This window comes from Panicum virgatum, chromosome 8N (genome assembly GCF_016808335.1).
Source record: "Panicum virgatum strain AP13 chromosome 8N, P.virgatum_v5, whole genome shotgun sequence".
NCBI classification, from domain to species: domain Eukaryota; kingdom Viridiplantae; phylum Streptophyta; class Magnoliopsida; order Poales; family Poaceae; genus Panicum; species Panicum virgatum.
The window spans coordinates 18,501,255-18,524,667 of NC_053152.1; positions in this window are offsets into that span (position 1 = coordinate 18,501,255).

The following is a 23,413-nucleotide window of genomic DNA, read 5'->3' on the forward strand; positions in this document are numbered from 1 at the left end:
ATTGATAAAGCAATATCAAGACAAAAGATCGAATACTCACAAGCTTGAGCAATCTGCAACTGTTTTTGAAACTTTGAATTTTCTTCCTGGAGCTTTGATCTTTCTTCTTCGAGGCCCTTGATCTGCCGCTTCATATCGCAAAGTTCTAGATGATGCTTTCGGTTTGCTTCATACAGCTTGTTCCGAGCAGCAAGAGATTCATCTAGTCGTTTGGCAATCAGGGCATTCTGATGTTCCAAGGTTTTCCGATTGTCAACAGTCTTATATAAAGCTTGAGACTTTAAAAAGACCGATTGGCAATATCCCGTAACATACAAGGCAAGACTGGTCAAACATCACCAACTACTCAAAGAAAACAAGTAGCAGAAGGCTCACCTTGGTATATTTGAAGCTCCATTGCATATAGTCAGCAAGCTTCTTTACGTTGTCTATGGACAACAACGGATCATCAAAAAGCTCCTTTCCCAATTCCTCCTAGGTTGATTGTGGCATAGATTGAAAAGGCACTAGTCGAATAGCAGGACCTCTCAACCCTTGAGTTCCACTACTGCCAGCCCCATCAGCATTGGAGGCACCCTCAGCAGCTGCAGGACTACATTTGGGTGCTTAAGGATTTGGCTCATTTGATATTCCGGCCGTGTCTGCATTTGGCAAACTGGCGGATGGGTTCTTGATCAACCCAATTACTGGCGACTCGAGGGCTGATCGACTAGTTCCTTCCGAACTGCTTTGCACCCAGTTACGAAAGTCTTGGATTTGATTTTTCTCATGTGCTGGTAGATATTGGATCCTAAGCCAAGCAAGAGTTGAAATAAGAAAGCTGAGGCAAATAGGTTGAAATCAAAAGAATATCGGATTCTTACTGGCCAGCATCAATACGAGGAATCTTTCTCTGCAACAAAGATCCAGGAGTTACCTTTCGTTTCTTGCTATCATCAATACGAACCACCACACAGGACGAGTGGTTGCGGAGACATACCTTTCGTAGGCCTCGGGTACTTCACGAAGTTTTCCCGCCAGCGACAGTGGTTCGTCTTCGTTCCCTTCCGGGATATCCATAGCCTCGGCTATTTCCTGGGCAGCATCCCTGATTTCCCGCAGCGCGACGAGCTCTTGTTGCATTGAGTCTCGCGACTCTGATAGCTCTTTTAGCTGCTTTATGGTTCCCACCATCTCCTGATCACAATTCTCCTTGATCTTTTTGAGCTTTTCAATCTCATCTGCGTTTTGGTACATAAGCGTTTTGGTACAAAAGAATCTTTAGATCCAGTACCAAGCTTTCCTTGATCATAAGAATCTTTAGATCCAGTACATAACTGATCAAGTTTTGGTACATAAGATTTTGCACAAGCTGTGTACTCAATTAAAAGAAAATCTTATAAACACCAAGCAGATCAACTAGTCGAACGCATAGTATATGCTAGAGACTAACCTTTCTTGGTTTGGGAGAGCTTCTTAAGCTTTCCCTCGAGAGCAGTCTTCTCGGACAAGAGTGTTTTTACTCTCTCTCTCTCTCTCTCTCTCTCTCTCTCTCTCTCAGAGCATTCAACTCTGTATCATCCCGAGCTTGGCCAGCCTCCCGCCCCAGTGCCTCCTACAAAAATAAAAAGATCAATATACTACTTGATCTATACTAAAGTATTCGAAGTGTTCTACTTCTTACCTCCAGTAGCTTGAAAGCAAGCTCTACCTTCTCTAGTGGAAAGTCACTTCCCGATGAGACATGGGAAGTACTCGCCCGCACTTCAGAAACAGCCCTCTTGGGCACATCTTCAATCTTCCCAATAATATTCCGCGTATTCTGGGAATCTAGAGGAACAACATGCTACTTAATCAAATTAAGAGCAAAGAAAAGATAGTTTTCAATATAATGTGGCACAAGTCTACCTGTAGGGGTCTCTTCCGGCAACTTATCGTTGCCTCCCTCGGAAAGCTTCTCGCCATCATCCTTTTTCTCTGGAAGCTTGCTGCTTCCATCATCCTCTGGGAGCTTCTCATCGCTCCTTTCGGTGTCAGGCAACGGAGAATCCCAAAGCATGGAGTTCACCATGTCTTCAGTCTCACGAGCACTCATATCAGGAGTACCCGGAGGTTTCTCCACTGCCGATTTGGGGGCTGAATCGTCCTCAGCATCTTTCCCCAAGACTGTGTTGCTGGAAAAACAAAGTAGTTATAAACTACTCGATAAAAAGGCAAATCCTACAATTACAAGTTTCAAGGAACTTACGTAGGAGCCCTTTTCAAAGCAAGCCCTTTGATGCCAAATTTGTGGTCAGGCTTCACAATTAGGGCCTGCTTACCCGCATCACCGGCCTTATCTACATTGGAACTACTCGCCGGATGAGTAGTCCCAGAACCCTTTGACGAGTCCACTGTGGTGGAAGGGACAGTTTGTCCCACCATAGCATCATCCCCAGATGCTGAAGTCCGCGACACTTTAATCGCCGGACTTAAAAAGAAAAACTCGTCAAAATCAACAGATCAAAGACAAGAAGTACTCGATTGCAAAACAATCTAACTACTTACCTATCGCTAGCAGTTTGGGAGGAGCTGCGATGCTTCCTTGCGACCGACCGAGTACCCCTGGGATGCCCAGTTTGGGTATCGGTACTCGGAGTAGGACTGAGCTCCCTGTCACTCCTCTTCCCAGCCGCTGCCTCATCTGCAAAACCAAGGCTAGACATCAGTACTGCTTATATGAAATCTCATATGAGCATACTAAAACTTGGTTAATAGATCAAAAAGTATGGAAGAATAAATGTCTGGCGAAGGAGGACTACTTTTAAAGCACTCCACGTCCTCCTATATAAAGCAAATCCTATCAGATTCACACTAAGGTAAAGTACTCGATCACTATGTATCGACTACTCTTATCAAGTACCTGCTTCGGAGGATTCACAGTAGAAAATGTATCAGGAACAACTGGGATTTTCTTTACATCCCTTAGCAGTCGTTGTACTCGACTGAAAGCTTCCTCATCCGAGATCTCTTCCTCCGAGTACCTTGACAAGTCAGTTGTTCCTTGATACTGGAAACCAAGTGTTTCCCGGGCCTGTAATGGCTGGATTCTTCTCTTCATCTAGTCGAATACGACTGCATCTCCAGTCAAATTATTTTGCCTTAGAATGGCAATTCGCTCGAGCAGCTCAGGAATCTGACTCTCGTCGACTGGTTTCTTATTCCACTCAGGCCATTGGAAAGGAGGGCCTGAAGTAATCGTTGGGAAGTTGTCCCACTGGTTTTGGACATAGAACCACTTGGGCTTCCATTCGATTACTTTATTGCTAAGACTATACGGAATATACATTCCATCCTTCCTCTGCCTAAGTTGGAGACCCGCACCTCCTACTACATCTAAAATGAAGGAGTCTGGCTGTGGTTTCAAGTGGAAAAGGAATCGTAAGAGTTCAAAATGGGGCTCGATGTCCTGAAAAGCTTCGCACAAATGCACGAAGATGGAAATGTGAACAAAAGAATTGGGGGTCAAATGATGAAGCTGGATCCTGTAGTATCGCAGGAGCCCAGAGAAGAAAGACGAACAAGGAAACCCCAATCCCCATTCCACATAAGATGTGATAGCAATAATTTCCCTCGTATTTTCATATGGATGATCCTTACCCAAGACAGGATGCCATTGGATAATGGATCTGGGAATCAAAAGACCAGCCGAAACTAATGTTTCTAGGTCAGATTCGGAGCACTTACTCGTGTTCCAGCCTTCTTCCTGAGTTGGTTCTGCGGCTGCACCCTTCCCCGTGCTTGATTTCTTGGGAGCCATCTGGAAATCTACAGAGCGCTTCACACGCATACACTGGCTAAACCCTAAAGGAGTGGATTGGAAGCAAGAGGTGTAGATCTGGGAGCTGAATGGCAAGAACAGATCTAAAGGCAGCGAAAGTGAATGGCGGCCAGTGGGGTAAAACCTAGTTACCGTTTCATTTTATAATGGCGGTGCCAGCACATTAAAAACACCCAACTGGCCAACAGTCCATTGCAAATTATGGAAAAAATGGGATTTTTTTAGACATTCCTTTTTCTAAAATTACATTCTGGAAAAAGAAAATACTCACATCTTTAGTCAACTACTCGACTCTTCTTTCCTCGACTGGGATTACATTCCATAACAAGGAAAAGTACTCAACACAGTACAACTACTCGACATTACAACTTGAGTACTTTTTTCTAACTAACTTTACAGTGACTCGGGTCTTCATGCACACTTCTTGGCTTCCTAAGAAGCCTGCTGTAGCTAGATCAGCCCGAGGCCGTGACAAAGTACAAACTTGTTATTCCCATTAAGGGAATAATGATACTCGTATTATGGGAGAAAAGTTTCAAGAGTATGGAGGCAAATTACAGTAATCACCTCGTAAGTCCTCTTATAGGATCCTGACGAGAAAGTTCTCCTTCTCCCTGAATATGTTGTGACAAGATTAAGTCTCCTAACCAGAGATGTCAGTTCTTAGGCACCCAGAAATAGGCAACCCCAAGGATGTGACACAACAAGACTCAACCAGTCCACAGGGAACCTACCTCATTGGAAGATGCAAGGACATGATGTCCAGAATGGATCCAATGAGAGCATGAGAGCGGCAGGATGAGGTAGCAGGGACTTTTCTTGTCACTCGCAAGTTCCCTTCTAGCATCTTTTGCTGGAAAAAACTACACAAACTTCAGGAGGGCGAGAGCAAGAACACCAAGGATAAGCCATGGCTGCTATACGTTGGTGCTTCTGGCAAGGTCCTCTCTCTCGCCTTTTATAGCCACAAGGGATACTACTGGAGGATAACCCATGAAGCTACAGTTGCAGCATTCACGGACGCATTCAAGGATACAATAATGCAGATTCTCCATACAGTAACATCCCATGTGAGCACACAGTAAAGAGCCGTACATCCCGAGTTTTATTTCTGAAGTTATTTCGGGTGCAATCAGTGTGGCGTATCCATTAGCATCATTTTTCTGGGATTTTACCCGAAAAAGAGGCCATTTAGGATACCGGATCTGATGAATCCTGCAAATATTCTAAAGAATAAAATTTGATGCCACGTCATAGATCCTTAATTCCAAATTATTACTCGGGGGCTACCCGCAGTTTAAGGGATTTTGATTTAAGTCTCGGGGGCTGCGGGATATGTGCATTAAAGATTTATTTTTCAATTTTTTTGGAAAATAATGAAGGAAAAAGACTGAAGTGACCCTCAGCCTTATTCTAAGATTCAACCTAAGGCTCGGGGGGCTACTCCATATGGAGCGCGAGTACTTCGCGCACCATATATGATCAAGCTTTCGGGGCTTGAGCACCTCACAGCCTCGGACCAACCAGAAGTACTTGAAGGACTACTTGACGTATCTGAAGGAAGACCAGAAGCAACCAGAAGGATATTTTGACTACTTGAAGTACTCGAAGACGCCCACCAAGTACTCGACGCCTGCAGGACTCGGCTACGAAGAGATCGGGGGCTTGTCAGACCCGGGGCAGTGGGACTGCTTATAGGCATAGAATGTTCTAGAATAAGGGATAGCTTATGGATGTACCTTATCTCTCTGGTAACTACACGAATAGGCATAGAACTAGCTGCCATACAAAGGAAACTACCCGATTGTGTTGTAGTAGGACTCCAACTGTACTCGGCTAGGACTTTCCATGTAACCCTGTCCCCCCGGATATATACGGGCGGGCAGGGACCCCCTCCAAAAAAACATCAACACCTAAGGCAATACAAACCACCACACAGGACGTAGGGTATTACGCAACTCGTGGCCCGAACCTGTCTAAATCTTTGTGTTCCTTGCACCATCGAGTTCCAGAGCAGTCAATCCCTACCTACAAACCTTACTGCTAAGGGTATCCCTGAGTAGGCTTGGCGGTAAACACCGACACTGACCTTCGTGGTTGCGGAGGTGCTTCTGTTGCTATAGGCATCTCAACTTGTTCAGCTACATTAGCGTCACTTGTATAGTCTTATCCTATTGGCTCATCTCGAACTTCTTCTTGTTGCACTGTTCTTCCACTTTTCTCTCCTTTGAGAAACTCTTACTCTAGGAAAACTCTGTTCCAAGCGACAAACACTTTGCCCTCAGATTGATTATGGAAGTAATACCCCAAGGTCTCCTTTGGGTATCCCACGAATATGCACTTATCCGATTTGGGTGCAAGCTTATCAGACTGGAGTTGTTTGACAAATGATTCACAACCCCAAATTTTTAGAAAAGACAAACTGGGAGTCTTGCCAGTCCATATCTGATATGGTGTCTTGTCTGCGGATTTTGACGGCACCCTGTTCGGCATGAAAGCTGCTGTTTCTAGAGCGTAACCCTAAAATGACAATGGTAGGTCAGACTGGCTCATCATTGATTGAGCCATGTCCAACAGAGTTCGATTACGTCGCTCGGAAACCCCGTTCCTTTGAGGTGTTCCAGACGGCGTAAGTTGTGGAACAATTCCACAACACTTCAAATGATCGCTAAATTCGTGACTCAGATATTCGCCCCCACTATCAGATCACAAGGCTTTAGTCTTCTTGCCATGCTGATTTTCAACTTCATTCTGAAATTTCTTGAACTTTTCAAAGGTTTTAGACTTATGCCTCATCAAGTAGACATAGACATATCTACTTAAGTCATCAGTAAAAGTAATGAAGTATTGGAATCCTCCTCTAGCAGTCGAGCTCATTGGTCCACACACATCAGTATGTATGAGTTCCAGCAAATCCGATGCTCTCTCTGGAAAACCTGTGAACGGCGTCTTGGTCATCTTGCCCAGCAAACAAGCTTCGCATGTCTCGTATGATTCAAAATCAAACGAACTTAGAAGTCCATCCTCATGGAGCTTCTTCATGTGTTTCTCGCTTATATGACCGAGACGACAATGCCACATGTAGGTAGGATTCAAATCATTTAGCCGAGGCCTTTTATCACTTATATTACAGACAGGAGAATCATCAAGATTTAAAATAAATAGCCCATTCTTAATGGACGTCAAAGCCACAAACATATTATTCTTAGAGATCACACAACCATTGTTTTCACTCGCAAAAGAATAACCATCCTTCATGAAACATTAAGGAGATACAATGTTTCGACTCAAACTAAGAACAAAATAACAATTATTAAACTCCAAGACAAATCCTGATGGTAGGTACAGTTGTATCGTCCCGATGACCAAAGTAGCAACTCTTGCAATATTGCCGACGTAGAAGTCAACTTCTCCTCTTTAAATGCTTCTACTCTATGTCATTCCCTCCATCGAATTTCATATATGAGCAATCGATCCGGCATCAAATACCCAAGAATTAACATAAGAGTTAGCGAGAAATATTTCTATAATATGAACAACAAGCGTATATGAGGTGGAAGAACGATTCTTCAGCGTGGCTAGGTACAGCTTGCAGTTCCTTTTCCAGTGTCCTGGCTGGTGACAATGAAAGCACTCCTTGCCTGCAGCCGGTCCAAATTTGGCCTTGGGTGTAGGGTTTGGCTTGGGGTTCGCAACCGTAGCCTTGCCCTTTTCTTTTTTCAAGAAGAACCTTTCTTCTTGAAAGCAAGCTTATTCTGGACAGCCATCACATCGCCGCCACATGCGCTTTTCTTGATGTCACTCTCTGCCATCTTGAGCATGCCGCATAGCTCATTCAAGCCCTTCTCAGCCCCGTGCATATTGTAGTTCGAGACGAAGTTTCCATAGCTCGGAGGTAAAGAGGCAAGAATGAAATCAGTGGCCAACTCTTGGCCAAGTGGGAAGCCTAGCTTCTCCAACCTCTGTGTGTAACCAACCACCTTGATTACATGCGGCCCTACTGATGCTCCTTCTGCAAGCTTAGTTTCAGCAAAGGCCTTGGACACATTGAACCTTTCAGTCCTAGCCTGAGTATGGAACATGTCTCGTAGCACCATGATCATATCGGGTGCCGCATGGTTATTCTCAAACTGCATTTGCAGCTCGGCTTCCATGCAAGCTAGCATGAGACAGCTCACTTCACGGTCGTTATCAACCGCTCTCCTGTAAGAATTCCTCTCAGCAGTAGGGGCATTTGCAGCAGGCTCGTCTAGCAGTGGTTTGTCTAGAACATCTTCCTTGTTGGCAGCCCTGAGAACAATTCTCAGGTTGCGGATCCAATCCGCGTAGTTTGTCTCATTCAATTTGTTGCTCTCAAGTACGGAACGTAAAGCAAATGGGTGGTTTTGAGCCATTGATCTACAACAAAATAAATGCAAAATACCAAGACAAAAGTATTCATGATGGAGTAAAAGAAACAAAATTTACTCCCACTAAAATCAATATCCCTCTTATGATTCTTAGTGATTCAAGACCCACAACTAACACATCCACTAGTGAGCTTTTGCGTCACCACTAGAAGATGAGGTAGATCGGTAAGCAACTCTTGCTAATCATATCTCATTTGACTCTTGTTGTTGGGTGACATCTCTATGTCTAGCTCCCAACCTTTATTCCCTAAGGTCCTTAACCGTTAAGATGACCTTGTCAAGCTAACCAACCCTTTATGCGTGCATGTATCCGATACAACCTGTCTAGTCAAGGAAAACTAGTGGCACCCTAATTTCATAGACCCATCACCAATCGTACAAGACATGGGACAGTGCAAGATCTAGTTGGTAGGGCATGATTGCTCAAAATTAATGAGGGGTCGTTCTACTTCTACTATGATGCATGTAGTAGTAAAACGTTAAGAACGGCAAGCACATAATTGTGAATCAGTATAGCCCTTGTTCTCATGGCGATCTCCATCTCCATAGAACTTGTTCACCATGTTGATCTCCGTCTCCATGGAACTTGTCCACCATGTTGATCTCCATCTCCATGTACATGTGCACCATCCTTCATGTGATGAAAACTCCAAGAACTAGAACTCGCTATTACACCTAATAGCTAGTAAATAAAATTACATTCACGACTTGGATCATCACAGGTTGGCACGCAGGCCATTACATCAAATGCAACAATTCATATGGCTCCTGCCGAATTGTCATGATCACGACATGCAGGTCATGAAACAATTATACACATGCATCACATACACTTAGGGGCCATACCGATCACAAAACCTGCAAAACAGAGTTATGCGATTCCGATGTCCGAACTTAAAACGCCGAAAACCCTATCTTCCAGGCCGAATTTTGCAAATCTAAATTTTGCAAAAACAGCAGATCTGCTCAAAACCGAGTCTAATTTTTTCTGTAGATACAAATCGATATAAAATTAGCCTCAATACGAGTTCGTATGCAAAAGTTATGACTATTTTACGGTAAAACACGCTTTCGCAACAAAACGGAATTCGCAGTAGATCCAATCTACTGCCCTATGCATCTCATGCATCTGGCTTATGCCCTAAGTTTCAATTCGACCAATCACATTGATCTCCAAATGCAGCAACTGGGTTTATGTGCATCACTTAACTCCGATGGCGGAAAACCGACAGGTAGGAGTATGTCGTTGCACAACCTTCGCAGCAAATTTACGAAAGTAGGTCATAGATAGATCTGCAACTACGCATATCTCCATATGCACATATCCGAATCTATAATGACACAGCACTGGCTCTCATACCACTGTAGGAATATAAGGTAGCAAAAACTAAATTTCTACCTCATAAACCAGGATTACTGCAGTAATAGATCACAGGATTACCACTAGATGCGAAGTTGCGGAACTTCTGTAGCGTGTCGGTTTAGTGCAGATGGAAGCCGGCAGTGCAGTTGCGTGAACCACCTCACGAACGGCTCGTCCTTGTGCAGCAAGCGTAGCACCTCCATGAAGTCCACACGTACGGGAAGAAGCGTCGTACTCCGGATTGCTTGATGCACAGGAGGATGAGCAGGAAGGAGAGAGGGGGGCGCCAACTGCTGAGAGGGCGGCCAGGGTTTTCTAGATGGGGCGCCCCCTCCTCCCCTCCTTTTATAGTCCTGGTGGGAGCCCCTAGATGGGCCCTAGTGGGCCCCACATTAGGCGCCCTAGGTGGGCTGCCCTTGCCCCCACCTTGGGCGCCCCCTAGGTGGGTTGCTATGGGCCCCACCAAGGGTCTAACCCTACGGGCCTCTCGAGGCCCATTAGTGCATCAAAGCCCGTCTAATTTGGATCTCATCCTCATTAGGCTTCTGGCCCTTAAGTGTGTGACCCTATGGGCTCACGCGGGAATAGACATGGCCGAGTACTCCTCCTCGTCAATAGTTGATAGCGGTCACTAGCAAGACGTGTCAACTCCTATGCACGCGCGAATCATATCTGTTGAGCCGTCACAATTTTATACACTATGTTCCCTTTGCCTCACAATATTTGGTCTAGCTTGAAGCCGACCACTCTTTCTCGATCCTGTGATTCGGAATCCTTGGTTAACTCTTAACCCCAGCATGGCCATGCATTTCCTGATCCGAATCACTCGAGGGGCCCAGAGATATCTTTCTCTTATAGAGAGGGACAAATCCCATCTTGACCGACTATGTCTCACAACATGCTTCTTGACAGACCCGAAAGCCACCTTTATGACTACCCTGTTACGGTGTAGCGTTTGATGGCTCCTAAGTAAGTAGGTTCACATCTTGAGTACACATGACGATCTCAGGTCTTAGGACACAGCGTACATATTGTGTAATGAGAAGTCATCATCTCGTGTTGGGTCAGTTCAGTCTCATGTCTCACAGGAGCCCACATTATTAGTTTGACATCCCCATGTCCATGACTAGTGAAACGTAGTCAATCAACTAATACATGTGCTAGTCTAATATTCATGTGTGTCCTCACATGAACTCCGACTGGAAACATTTTAGAGCATCCGTACAAATAAAGAGTTTCACAAATACTTCACACAAGCATTAATCAATACCAGTTGTCATCCATGGATATTCAAGTAACACTTTATTAATCATGAATACTAGGAAATATGATTGCCTCTAGGGCATATTTCCAACAGCACTCATATCAAGTCTTGCAGTCTGATTGTCACCCTCTACTACATCATCCTAGTAGGTTGGACTGTCAAGGAGCCTTCCATCACCATCCTGGCAAGCGATTTGCTTACTGGCAAAGATTCCTTCACCCATACGACCATCCTGCAGGTCCCAATCATTAACACCCTCCTCTCCATGTTCGTTCCAACACAAGTAGTCATCCATGAATCCTCGAATAATCGGATGAGCATGCACATGCATCGAACTTGGAAACTTTCTCATGTTCTCACAGTCAATACATGGACACAAATGGCAGACAAGTGCCGATTCAACTTGCCCGCCTCTGCTGCAGCAATGAATGACTTCACACCACTTAAATACTCTTCACAAGTACGATTGTCAAGATACATCCACCTCCGGTCCGCCATCTACATTGTTAAGCAAGAAAATTGTCAATATCCAAGCAAAATGAATACAATTAAGTCATGACAAGAATATTGAAATACTTAAAACTCAACTCGAACACATACTACAATATGAATAAATGGGGCTCAAATTGACCTCAATGATAAGAAAAGGCCCACCTTTGGCCTCCAGAGCGCCTACGGTGAGGATCATACTAGTGCACACACGAGATTGATGAACCACTAGTCCACCAGGATGGTTCTTGAATTAAGCGTCATCATCATCTTCTTGAAAACCCCTGTAAGAGACCAGGCACGCGAGTATATGGCCAGGGCGGGATGGGATGCTGGCAGCGGCATGCTACTTGCTTCTTCAAGCAACGGTGGCGCTTGCCGGAGATGACGACGGGCACATATGGTGGCCTGCAGTGGCCCAGGACGAGTCCGATCAGCTTGCCACCGCCGGCCCTGGCGGGGAGGAGGAGGCGCGCGCGTACGTGTGCACGCAGGGGCACGTATGGCGGGCGGCGCGCGAGCAGGCGTGCGAATTGTGTGCGGTGGCCGACCTGCATAACGCGCAGCAACCTCAAGGACAGGCCCACGAGGGGCGGCGCTAGGCTGTGCTGCCGGCCGGCCGGCCAGCGAGCGGCGGCGTCTGAAGCGAGCGGGCAGGGGCATGACAGAAGTGGAGTGTTGTCTGAAGAAACGCTGTAGGAGACGTGTAATATTAAGCAAGTGTCTCCTTTCAACAAACTTGTTGGAGACACGGGTTAAAGAACAATGTCTCCTTTAATAGCACACCATAGGAGACATGGCTAGATAACACGCGTCTCCTTTTATAGGAGATATAGGAGATGCGGGTTACTATAGGAGACGTGTGTCCTAAAGACGCATCTCCTTATGTTGTACACATAGGAGACGCGAGTGTAAAAATGCGTCTCCTATACTCTTGGAGACGCGGCTATTCTACCTATGTCTCCTATTATGGTACATAGGAGACACTGATTTTCCCTTGGAGCAGGGAGCACACTCATAGGAGATGCTTCGTTTCAACCTGCGTCTCCTATATATCAAAGGAGACTTGTCAGAACTCCGCATCTCCTAGTGATGTGTCTCCTTTGATGCTTTCTTACATAGTGCTACCTTCTTGCTCGGCGGAGAGTGGCCTAGTGCGCGTGCGCCAGGGGCAGGCTTGGAGTGGCGCAGCTCGAGAAGCTCTGGATTGAGGAGCAGAAGATGGAGAGGGAATGAGCTACCGTGTCAGGGGCCGCGCACGCGCCACACCAGCATGCCCTCGGTGACAACAGCCTCGGCCACCTCGAGTGGCGAATCTAGCCCGAACATGTAGAGGGAGCTCATATCCTCTCTCTTCTTCTTCCTCCCCTTCTCTTCTTCTTCCTCCCATCCCCCTCTTCATTGTTTCATTCTAAAATGGAGGAGGGTTTAGTGAGGAATCCATGGATCTTAGAGAGGTAGGAGGGCCTTGATCCCCCTAGCCCCCCTTAGATCCGCCCATTGCCACCTCCTCTCGCTCAGCTGCCGCCGTTCTCACTAAGCGCCCTATCAAGGGCAGCACGGTGGCGCCCTTGCGACCTGCTCCCTACGCGGCATGGGCGGCAGCGAACCGGACTAAAGTGGCTGCGCACATGGGGCCCAGGCTCCACTACTACAAAAATGATTTCTAGGAACGCCTCGATTTTTTTCAGGAACGGACCAAAATTCCATCCGTTGCTACAAAAGGACCGGAGTTACTGTAGCAATCGACACGCCACTAAAAATACATTTTTAGGGGCGGGCCACCCCCTCACCCATCCCTAAAAATAATTCATTTTCAGGGTCGGGTGATGGGATGACCTGCCCCTACAAATGATATTCAAAGGGGCGGGTCACCCCCTCACCCGCCCCTAAAAAATTTAAATCTAGTGAGCGGCAGGCGCGGAGGCCACTCACATGCGTGCTGCACCTGTCCTTATCTTCTGGGGAAGTCTCTCGACCACTCATCCCTCTCTCTCACTTCCTCACTCATCTCTCTCTCTTCTCCCTGGTGCTTAACAGCGGCCACATCCTCCTCCCAGCCTGTGCGGCGGCCACCGGCAGCGGACGGCGGCGCGCGGGGAGCGGCAAGCGCGGTGGCCACCGGAGGCAGCGGGCGGGCCGCGCGGCATGCGCAGCCTGCGCGGCGGGCAGCGGCCAGGAGCGGCCAGCGCGGCGACCACGGCGGTGGCGCGCGGGGGCGGAGGCGGCGCGCGCGGACGCGGCGACGGACATGGCGTGCGGGCGGCAGGCGGCGGGTAGCGACCGGACGTGATGTGCGAGCGGCGGACGGCGGCCGGCGGTCGGCAAGCGGCTGGGGCTGGAGCTGCGGCGGGGGTGTCGCACGGCCGGCAGACATGACGGGGATGCGGGCCCGACGGGCGGCGAGCGGCGTACGTGGCGGGTGCTGGAGCTACGGTGGGGGTGTCGCGTGGCCGCCAGACGCGACGCAGACGCGGCCTCGGTGCTGGAGGCCCCGATGGGCAGCGAGCAGCGGACGCGGCGGGGGCTGGAGCTGCGGCAGGGGTGGCGCGCAGCCGCCAGACGCGACGCGGACGCGGCCCCGGCGAGCGAGGCCCCGGCGGGCGGCGGGCGGCGAGCGGCGGGGGCTGGAGCTGCGGCGTTGGTGTCGCGCGATCGCTAGGCGGCCAGGCGGAGCGGAGGCCCCTGGCAGCGCGCGGCCGGGCCACGGACGCGGCGGAGCGTGGTGGGGGCTGGAACTGCGGCGGCGCGCAGGCGGCGGGAGACGGCACGCGCGGACGCCGGCGGCGCTCACCTGCGAGCTGCGCGCTGGACTTTTTTATTTTTTTAACGATTAGCAGGGGCGGGTGATGGGGTCACCCGTCCCTAGAAATCGATTTCTAGGGACGGGCGATGGGGTGACCCACCACTAGAAATACATTTTTAGGGGCGGACGCCGCAACCGCCCCTGCAAACAGCTATTTTAGATGCGGAAAGCAGGGGCGGGTGCGGCATCTGCCCCTAAAAATGCTATTTCACCCGCCCCTAGAAACCTTTTTTGCAGTAGTGCTCCTGGGGTGACGAGCAGGGCGGACGGGCAGCAGTCAGTGGCAACAGGCTTGAGCGGCGAGGCACAAGGGCATAAGGCGGCGGCAGCGCGCTAGGGCAAGAGGAGGTGCGGACAGGGCAAAGGTCGGGAGGCTAGGAGAGTGGCATGGGGATTGAGCTTGGGGCTGACTTGGATTTTGAGCCGTGTGAGGGGATGTGGGCTGACGGTGGGATGGTCTGATGAGGTGTTTTTGGGCTAAAAATGAGATTGAGCCTGCAGTATTCTAGTTTGTTGTGCAATTTTTATTTTTTTATCATATACAAAGAATACACTAGATGTATAAATTATTTGTCAAAAATAATGGATATTCAGCTGAATATCATTAAATTTAATGCGATCCACCCCTGCCTGTAGGGGCGCCGCGCCTCCGCGGTGGGCGGTGGAGGCTGAGTCTACACCTCCGCGGCGGTCGTGCGTGCACCCTGCAGTATAGATGGCCAACTGAGTTGGGCCAAATGGGCGGCCCGAAGTCCGGCCCGGAAAAGCACGGCCTAGGTACGGCCTGGCACTATTGTCATAGTGCCTGGGCCGGCACGGCACGACCAAGTGGTCCGTGCTTGGGCCGCCACCGCGGCCCGTAGTGCCAGCCCGGGCACGACCTGACTAGGGGCTAGACCCAATGGCAGCACTATTTTCATTTTTATATTTAAAAAATTTAAAATTTCAAAAATATATGGCCGTTCCAGGAAATTTCAAAAATGGGCCCTGTCGCCCATAGGGAGGGCGACAGGACCCTGTCGCCCAGGCAGGGGGCGACAGGCCATTTTTGCAAAAAAAAAATTACAAACCGGTCCTCAGTCAGCGCATCGTGGAGGCTCGGCGGCGGGGGGCCGTCGCCCCCCCCCCCCCCCCCCAACGGGCGACAGGGGGGCCTGTCCCCCCCCCCCCCTCGGGCGACAGGGTCCCCCCATCAATATAAGCCCTCCACTCCCATTCCCTCCTCATTTGAGCCCAAAAATTCCACCAAAAATCCAGAAAAAAAAGAGAGGGGTGAGGACAAGGGAAGCGGCGAAGCCCTGCCGGATTATGCACTTGTGATCTGTAGGTAATTATATTTAACTTATGTATTTTTTCCATTGATATTGTAGAGTAATTAAATTTAATTAGTGCTATAGTAGAACCAATTTAAGTAGGAGTTTAAGGATACGCGTTTATTATTAGTTTAGGAAATTAAGACTACGCGTTTATTATTACAATTGCAGTACTATTAGAGATGAGTTTATAAATTAATTACGATTTAGAATAGAATTTCACATATACAGTATAGAATTTGAGTGTCATCACGTAGTTATGAATACTTAAATGTTGTAGTTGAAATCCATACTTAGTTTTTACAGATTATTGAATAAGGTAGTGAAGTAAAGAGTATAACTCGATAAGTATTCTGTGATATACAGATATGTCGAGCAAGATGCAGTTTCAAGTATTTTTTGGTGACTACAATATTTTGTATGGGCCAAATGAAGTAGACCTTTCTGCCTTTAAGTGCACATCTAGCGCCATAGATAAAGTGGCTGCAGTGTATATAAGTGGTTGCACCGTGGGTTCCGTGTTGATCCGGAGACACATGTGATGACCGTCCATTCTCTTGTTAATTGGGAAGTAGAAAGTGATTTATGGGAATTGATGATGATGCACAGCACTGATGACTGGCAGAAGTACATGCAAGCAGCTCTAAAGCGTGGGTGGCCTTTGGCCATTCTTGTTCAAACTCGAGAGAAGACACAAAATGAAATCCAACATGGTGCAGATCAAGCAACTCTGAGTATTCGAAGAGAGACCAACTATGTTGAGCAAGATGAGCCAGAAGAGATAGAGAACCAAAACATCGGACCACAGGGCCTTGCTGATGAGGGAGAGAGGATACATAGCATCGTGGATGAGATGAAGGCAGAAGACCAAACCGCAATGGAGATGGAAGAATATGAGGGCTCATCTGATGACGAGTAGTACTCATTGCCAAAAGAGTGGAAGGAGCATGGTTTTGGCAATCATATCGTAGAAGACGTACAAAATCAGGAGTGGGAGTACAGAGGGAATGAGGTAGTGCCAGGTACAACATATCCAAACATTGAAGCCGTAAAAGATGCTGTGAGAGTATGGGAAATATCATTGAAGCGAGAATTTAGAGTCGTGAAGTCTGGCGGTAAAGAATATGAGGTGAAGTGTGTGAATGATGGATGTCCATGGCGAGTACATGCATTCAAGGGAAAATAAAAGTCGAACTGGAAATGTTCTATTGTGACAGAGCACACTTGTTTGCTGTCAGAAATTCAGCCCTCACATCGCAATATATCATGCGACTTTGTTGCAAAGCAAATATATGGGTTGATTATGGACAACCTAAATTATGAGCCAAAAATGATTGTTCGACACATTGAGTAGACTTACTAGTACACCATTAGTTATTTGAAGGCATGGCGGGCTAAACAAAAGGTGTTCGAGATGCAGTTCGGCACATACGAGGCATCATATGATAACCTACCTCGTATGTTATCCCAGGTTGATGTTAGATTGCTGGATGCCAACGAGTACAGTGTGACCAGATCGCTAGAGGCGTACCTGCTTTGGTTGTTTGGTTACATCATGTTCAACAACACATATGGCAACTTGGTCGAAAGGATTCTCCTTCCGTATGCACGGGAGATTGCGGATGGGGACGAGGACGTACCGCCCTACAGCTGGGGTGAAGCGGTATATGCAGTCACTTACCGTGGACTCTGCGACGGCTGCACGAAGACACATGGGAACGCTATCCTGGCGGGGTGCCCACTACTGCTGTAACTTTGGTCGTACGAGAGGCTAGCCATTGGTCGGCCCATCGTCAGCCACGAGCCTTACCATGAGGCCATGTACGGCGATGAGGAGGACGACAGACCCACTATGGGAACTCTCTGGAACTGGCGTCAGGTACGTTCGCAACAAATTTAATTTTGTTATTCATTGTTACACGATGCATTAGCGCACTTTTAATTTTACTTATTCGGACTGCAGAGGTCATGGGCGCATGCGCAGGTTAGACGCGCATATCCTGAGTTTGTTTCGCTGCTTGACATGCTGATGCCCGAGGACGTTGTCTGGGAGCCTTACAGCCCAGTGGCTGTGGCTACCCGTGCACCAGCAGGCATGTCTTCGCACTGCTCCGCGAATGCGAGCCTGTGGCTTACTACAGCAGTCCTGGTTTACGACATCGCGGTTGAGGCATATTGCCCCTGGAGAGTCATGAGATAGTTTGGGCAGCGCCAGGAGTTTCCGGTGCCCCCCGCGTTGGAGCATATCAGTCGCCAGGACCATAGGTAATTATGAATGAACTTGGCTCATACATTCGTGTCGAATCTAACGATTCTTCGTCGTCCACTTTTGTAGGTGTCAAGGAGTGGCTTGCCGTGCTCAGCTGATTGGCTCACCAAGATTCAGCCGTGGGTGGACCAATGGGAACAGGCAGATGAGTACTTGGTCCATCCAACAGGACCACACACATATAGCTCCTTTAGGGCTTACCTCACGTGGTACTTACCCCGGACTCGGGCTCGTCTGGTTTATGTTGACACTCACCCGCAGGCACACCAGGCGAGGCCTCAGGATGGCTATGCCCGGCACCACGTGGAGGCACTAGCTGGCGTGGTGAGTCTCTTGATCATATTTGCATATATATTAATATTCATAAGATAATTCATGTGTTACTAACTGTTTCTTTACTCAATGGATGCAGTTTCGCCTTTGCAACATGATGGAGATGGACTGCTCGACTTACCTGACGAGGGTACGTGCCGGATCCCCAATGAACCAGTTTGAGCAGACAGAGGCATGGTCGAGGCAGCGTGACCAGTTGCGTTCAGTACTGCACAACTTGGAAAGCCGTGTGCAGTATGAAGATAGCCATGGGTCGTCCCAGGCCTCGTCGTCGTTCCTGTGTCCGGCGATCGCGCACCAGCCGACGTCTCAGTACTACACAACTGCAGGTAACGTAGATATCTCTTTAAAATTATATCAAGTGTTGCTACATATTTACTAATATCACAAATAGGATACGATCCAGCCACTGCGTTCGGCCATACTGGAATGTTTAGAGGGGCACCACCAGTTGGCGGACCGTATCCAGGGATAGTACCGGGGCCACAGATACAGGCCTACACAGGTTAGTTTATGTTTCGTATTTCGGTTTCTACATGTCATGACGAAAGACACGAGCGTACGCTAACATCCGCATTTTATGCGTAAGATTCTACCCCGATGCGGGCGCCAGACCTTCTTCCTCCTTTCGACCTGGTACAAAACACTCTCTCAATACACTCACTAATTTACCATGCAACATATGTTGGTTTACGTTTATATGTTACGCAGGGTTTGTTTCGAGTACGTTCGTTCCAGATAACGAGGGCGTCACCTTAGACGAACTCGACAGCTTGACTCCAGACTCACCTGGCACGCACGGTGACCCCGATGTCTTGGGAATTCACAGCTAGGAGGAGCACCACTTGGGATCTCTCAGCAGTAGACACCGCAGCTCCTTTTGCGTCCTGAGCGACAGTGAGGTCTCCGGATCGTCACACCTACTCCGAGGGCCATGTCCGTGCCCAGCAAAGGGCTAAGAGGGTCCGACGCCCTAGGGGTGGTTAGATATATCCGATGTTCGTATATCTGATATTTATTTGTAATGAGATAGCTGTGGACCGTTTATTTGTACACTTCAATGTTCACCTCTGATCACTCTCGTATTTTCCATTACATACGATAGATGGTATGTTTATGCTTCGATCCTCCATTAGGACTAACTACGATTCAAACTCGACATTATATATATGTCCAGTGAATGCAAGTTAGGTACGAGACATACATACAAGCATAATACAACATTAACAATACTAAATGTGAATACATCTTAAACCGATGAACATCATATGTTATAGATCATGGCATGAAATCATCTAGGTCGTCATCCCAGTTGACAGATGGTGGTGCTGCAGGTGGTGTAGTATGGCTCGACGAATCTCTTGCCTTTCCCTTTCTCCCCTTTCTGGATCTAGGTTCATGTACAGATGGAGGAACATCATGTGTTGGAGGCCATGGTTTGGGGGCATAAAGTCATTTATGTCGTCATCCCAGTTAACACAAGTTGGTGCTTGAGGTGCTGCAGCATGATTTGACGAACCTCTTCCCTTTCTCTTTCTCTCTTTTCTAGATCTAGGTTCATGTAAGGGGGGAACATCATGTGTTGGAGGCCATGGTTTGGGGGGCATGAAGTCATCCATGTCGTCATCCCAGTTAATACAACTTGGTGCTTGAGGTGCTGCAGCATGACTTGACGAACCTCCGGTCATCTGTTCTTGTGGAGGCCAAGTACTATCACCCGAAGATCTTCTCCACCTCATTCACCTAGTTTGCGGCATAAGTCCACCGAAGATACATACAAATTTACGGAAATTTAGTATCGATTTGTTAATCAACTCCGTGTCCTCGGGGTAATCCTAACATATAATTAAACAACAATTTTACTATTTTATAAATATAGATTCCAAATGACGGACGGAATTAGAACTGAATGAGAGTTACCTTAATGTGCATCTCATACACCTCTGGCCGCATCCATATCTTACAAGAACTTTGTAAGAATCCAATGATATTAGGATGATTCGCTAGTTCACATACTCTCGTGTATATATTCCGACGTTCTAGCAGGTGTCCCTTTACATCTTGCGTTGTAATACCTCGAAACATTGTGAAATCTTTAAATTCTACTATTTTGGACAACACCATCTCTATCGTACCATCCGCTAATGGATCCAACTTCTCACTGATTAAAAGATGTGTCATGATATCAAGTATTATACTAGATTTTTCTTCGGTCCATGAAAATCCTCCAGAATTGGACACAGCCATTGCCTTATGGTGTAATATCAATAAGGTACTGTCATTATAAATTTACAATTCTATATTTCACTATCCAAAAATTAATTCTATCCTCGAACTCGTACTTAAATTGTTCTACTATAGCACTAATTATATTAAATTGCTATACAATATCAATGGATTCAAATATAATTACCTGCAGATCACAAGTGCGTAATCCGGCAGGGCTTCGCCGCTTCCCTTCTCCTTACCCCTCTCTTTTTTTTTAGGATTTTTGGTGGAATTTCCTCTCTTTTTTTTCTAGATTTTTGGTGGAATTTTTGGGCTCAAATGAGGAGGAAATGGGGGTGGGGGGCTTATATAGAGGAGGGGACCCTGTCGTTCGTTGGGGGGCGACCCCCCCAAGCCCCCGCGCTGACCGAGGACCGGTATGTAATTTTTTAAAAAAAAAGGCCTGTCGCCCCCTGCCTAGGCGAGAGGTTGAAATTTCTTAGAACGGCCATATATTTTTGAAATTTTAATTTTTTAAATATAAAAATGAAAAAAGGCTAGGCCTCAGCCTGCTAGCCGATCTCCCCAGCTCCCATTCAAAAGAAATGGATCGATCCAAGCTAGAAGCCGCTCGGACGTCCCCAACCTCTCTCTCTTCCTCCGTTCCTCGATTTCACGCCGCCGCCCGCCTGGCTGCCTGAGCCCTCTCTCTCGCGTCTTCTACCTCGCGGTCCCAGCAGCTCGCCGGCTCCCCTCTCCTTCTCCCTCTCGCCCTTCCCCGGTTGACTAGCTGCCACCTCCCCGCCGCCAGGAACTTCCCCATCAGGGGGCAGGAGAAGGACGGCGGCGGGTGTCCGATCTGTTGTCGCCGGACGGAGCCGCGGAGACTGCATCAGAGCTCCATGCCTCCTGGCGGAGCACGAGGCGCGTGGGGAGGCCAAGGTCGCTCGTCGACGGCGCTCCAGCCCGCGGCAGCTGCGCCGATCCGGCCTGCCGGTCGCTCCGCTGCCCGCTCCATCCGCCCGCGGTCTAGCAGGCCGCCGTCAAGGTGCGGGCTTGTTGGCCCGGCCCGGCACGATTGGATGGGCATCGTGCTGTGCTTGGGCTGGTGGTGCGGCACGTAGGGCGTCCTGGCCCGACCCGTTTTTATGGTCGTGCCGAATTGGGCCGTGCCGTAATCAGGCTGTGCCCAAACGGGCCTGTGCCGTGTTGGGCCGGGCAGCCCATTTGGCCATCTATACCCTGCAGCAGCCAAGCGCGCCAGAACGTGTGCGTGCAAGGCCTGCAAAGGCACCGCGCCTCCGCAGCGGCCGAGCGCACCAGCACGTGTGCGTGCAGCGCTTGCTTGAAGGGGTACTGTGCTTCCGTGGCGGCCAGCGGCAGCCCAGCAACAAGCGCGGCATGTGCAGCTTAATTACAACGACAAGGGCATCAGCGAGTGGTGTGCTCTTGTTGCTCCTTTACAAGTTTGTGGCGGCCGTTCCAAAATTTAGTTATACTTTTTAATGTTGTACGTCAGTTTTAAATGTCAGTTACATAAGTTAGAAGAAAAAACTTGCAAAATATAATTGGCGGTACTACTACATATTTTACAATTAGTGTTAATTGATGTTATAATCAATTTAACATGCTAAAACTATGATTTAAGCGGTAAAAAACTGCTCTTCAAAATTTTGAATACCCATGTTTAGAATTCTAAGCCTACCCTGGTGTCACCATGTCGTGCACGTAAAACCGGAGGTGCATGTTCGGTGGCGGGGAGCAGAGAATGCAGCATAACACGTTTGATGTATAGGGTGACGAGGGAAGAAGGCAGGGGCGGATCTTGGGGCTAGGGGGGCTCTCTGGCCCCCTACAGGTGTATCAATGGAAATACGGGAAGGGTAAGGGAGAAGAAGAGGTGGAGGAAAGAAGAAAAATGTTGTAATAGTGGATGAAGAAGAGACCAGCCTCTTTAGTCGTGTTCCGCATGCCACTGGAAGGAACTTTGTCTCGCACGCTCCTACTGTGCTTGACAGAATCTGTAGATCAACTCGATAAGGTACTTTGTTCTCTTACCGCAGCCTTGCATGTACGAATTTGCTGTTGTCCGCTGTGCTGTGTGAACATCCAAGAAACCCGTATATAATCTCAAGGAATTTTGAGAGGCCAACTCTTCGTTCCAAACCATTCTGTTGGGGATTTTCTATACGATTCATGTCTACTAAAAACAATTAATCCAAAGTATTCAACGCAATTCTTCGGCCACATATATCTTCACAACAATGCCAGAATGCCAGGAACCAGTTTCGTAATTGAAGATGCTCATTGCATGTCAAAGAATAGAACTCGTACACTAATGGGGAAACAAATTTATTTTCCGTGATGAACAGGTTACCATCCATTTGATGACAAGATAGGAAAGGAATGGTTCAATTGTTGAAGGCTCAGCATTATTATAGCCTTTCTTTTGACCAATGTAAAAAATAGCGGGCTAAAATATTTAGCGGAAACCCTTCCAAAAAACTAAAAGGGCTATAGCAAAAACTATAGCGGAAGCTAAATCATTTAGTGGAACGATAAAATAGTCAACAATTAAATACAAAATAAAAAGTATTATTGGTCTAACACTCTAAAATAGACACAACATGTCTCTTGACTGCCCAACTATGCTCGTGCTGCTTTGTCTATGGTCCACTCTAGTTATATTGATTATTTCTTTTGACTATATCTTTAGCTGACATAGTGGATATTTATTACTACTAAATCCTGTAAAAACCGATTTTAGTAGATATAGCAGACAAATATTGTCTAGCGTAGCGATAGATCTCGTAAAAAGTTAATAGCGGGTTATAGCAGATTATTAGGCAGCTATTTTTTACATTGCTTTTGACGGACCGGACCGACTGAAATGCTTCCGTGCATCAAGATAATTTTGACTGTGGGCTTGAAGGCATGCCTCGGCCCGCCGCCTAAGACATGGGCTCCATGTGACCACGTCTGTCTTGGGCATGGAAGCCCACAGATCTAAACCCGTAGGTCCCACACGGCGCGACGACCAAATCCGTATCCCAGTCTCCACAGCGCACCAACGAGCACACCTGCGCCTGCACGCCTTTTCGCGCGCCGCGACCACCTCCACGCCGTCCGATCTTCCGTTCCACACAGCGGCCACTCTAAC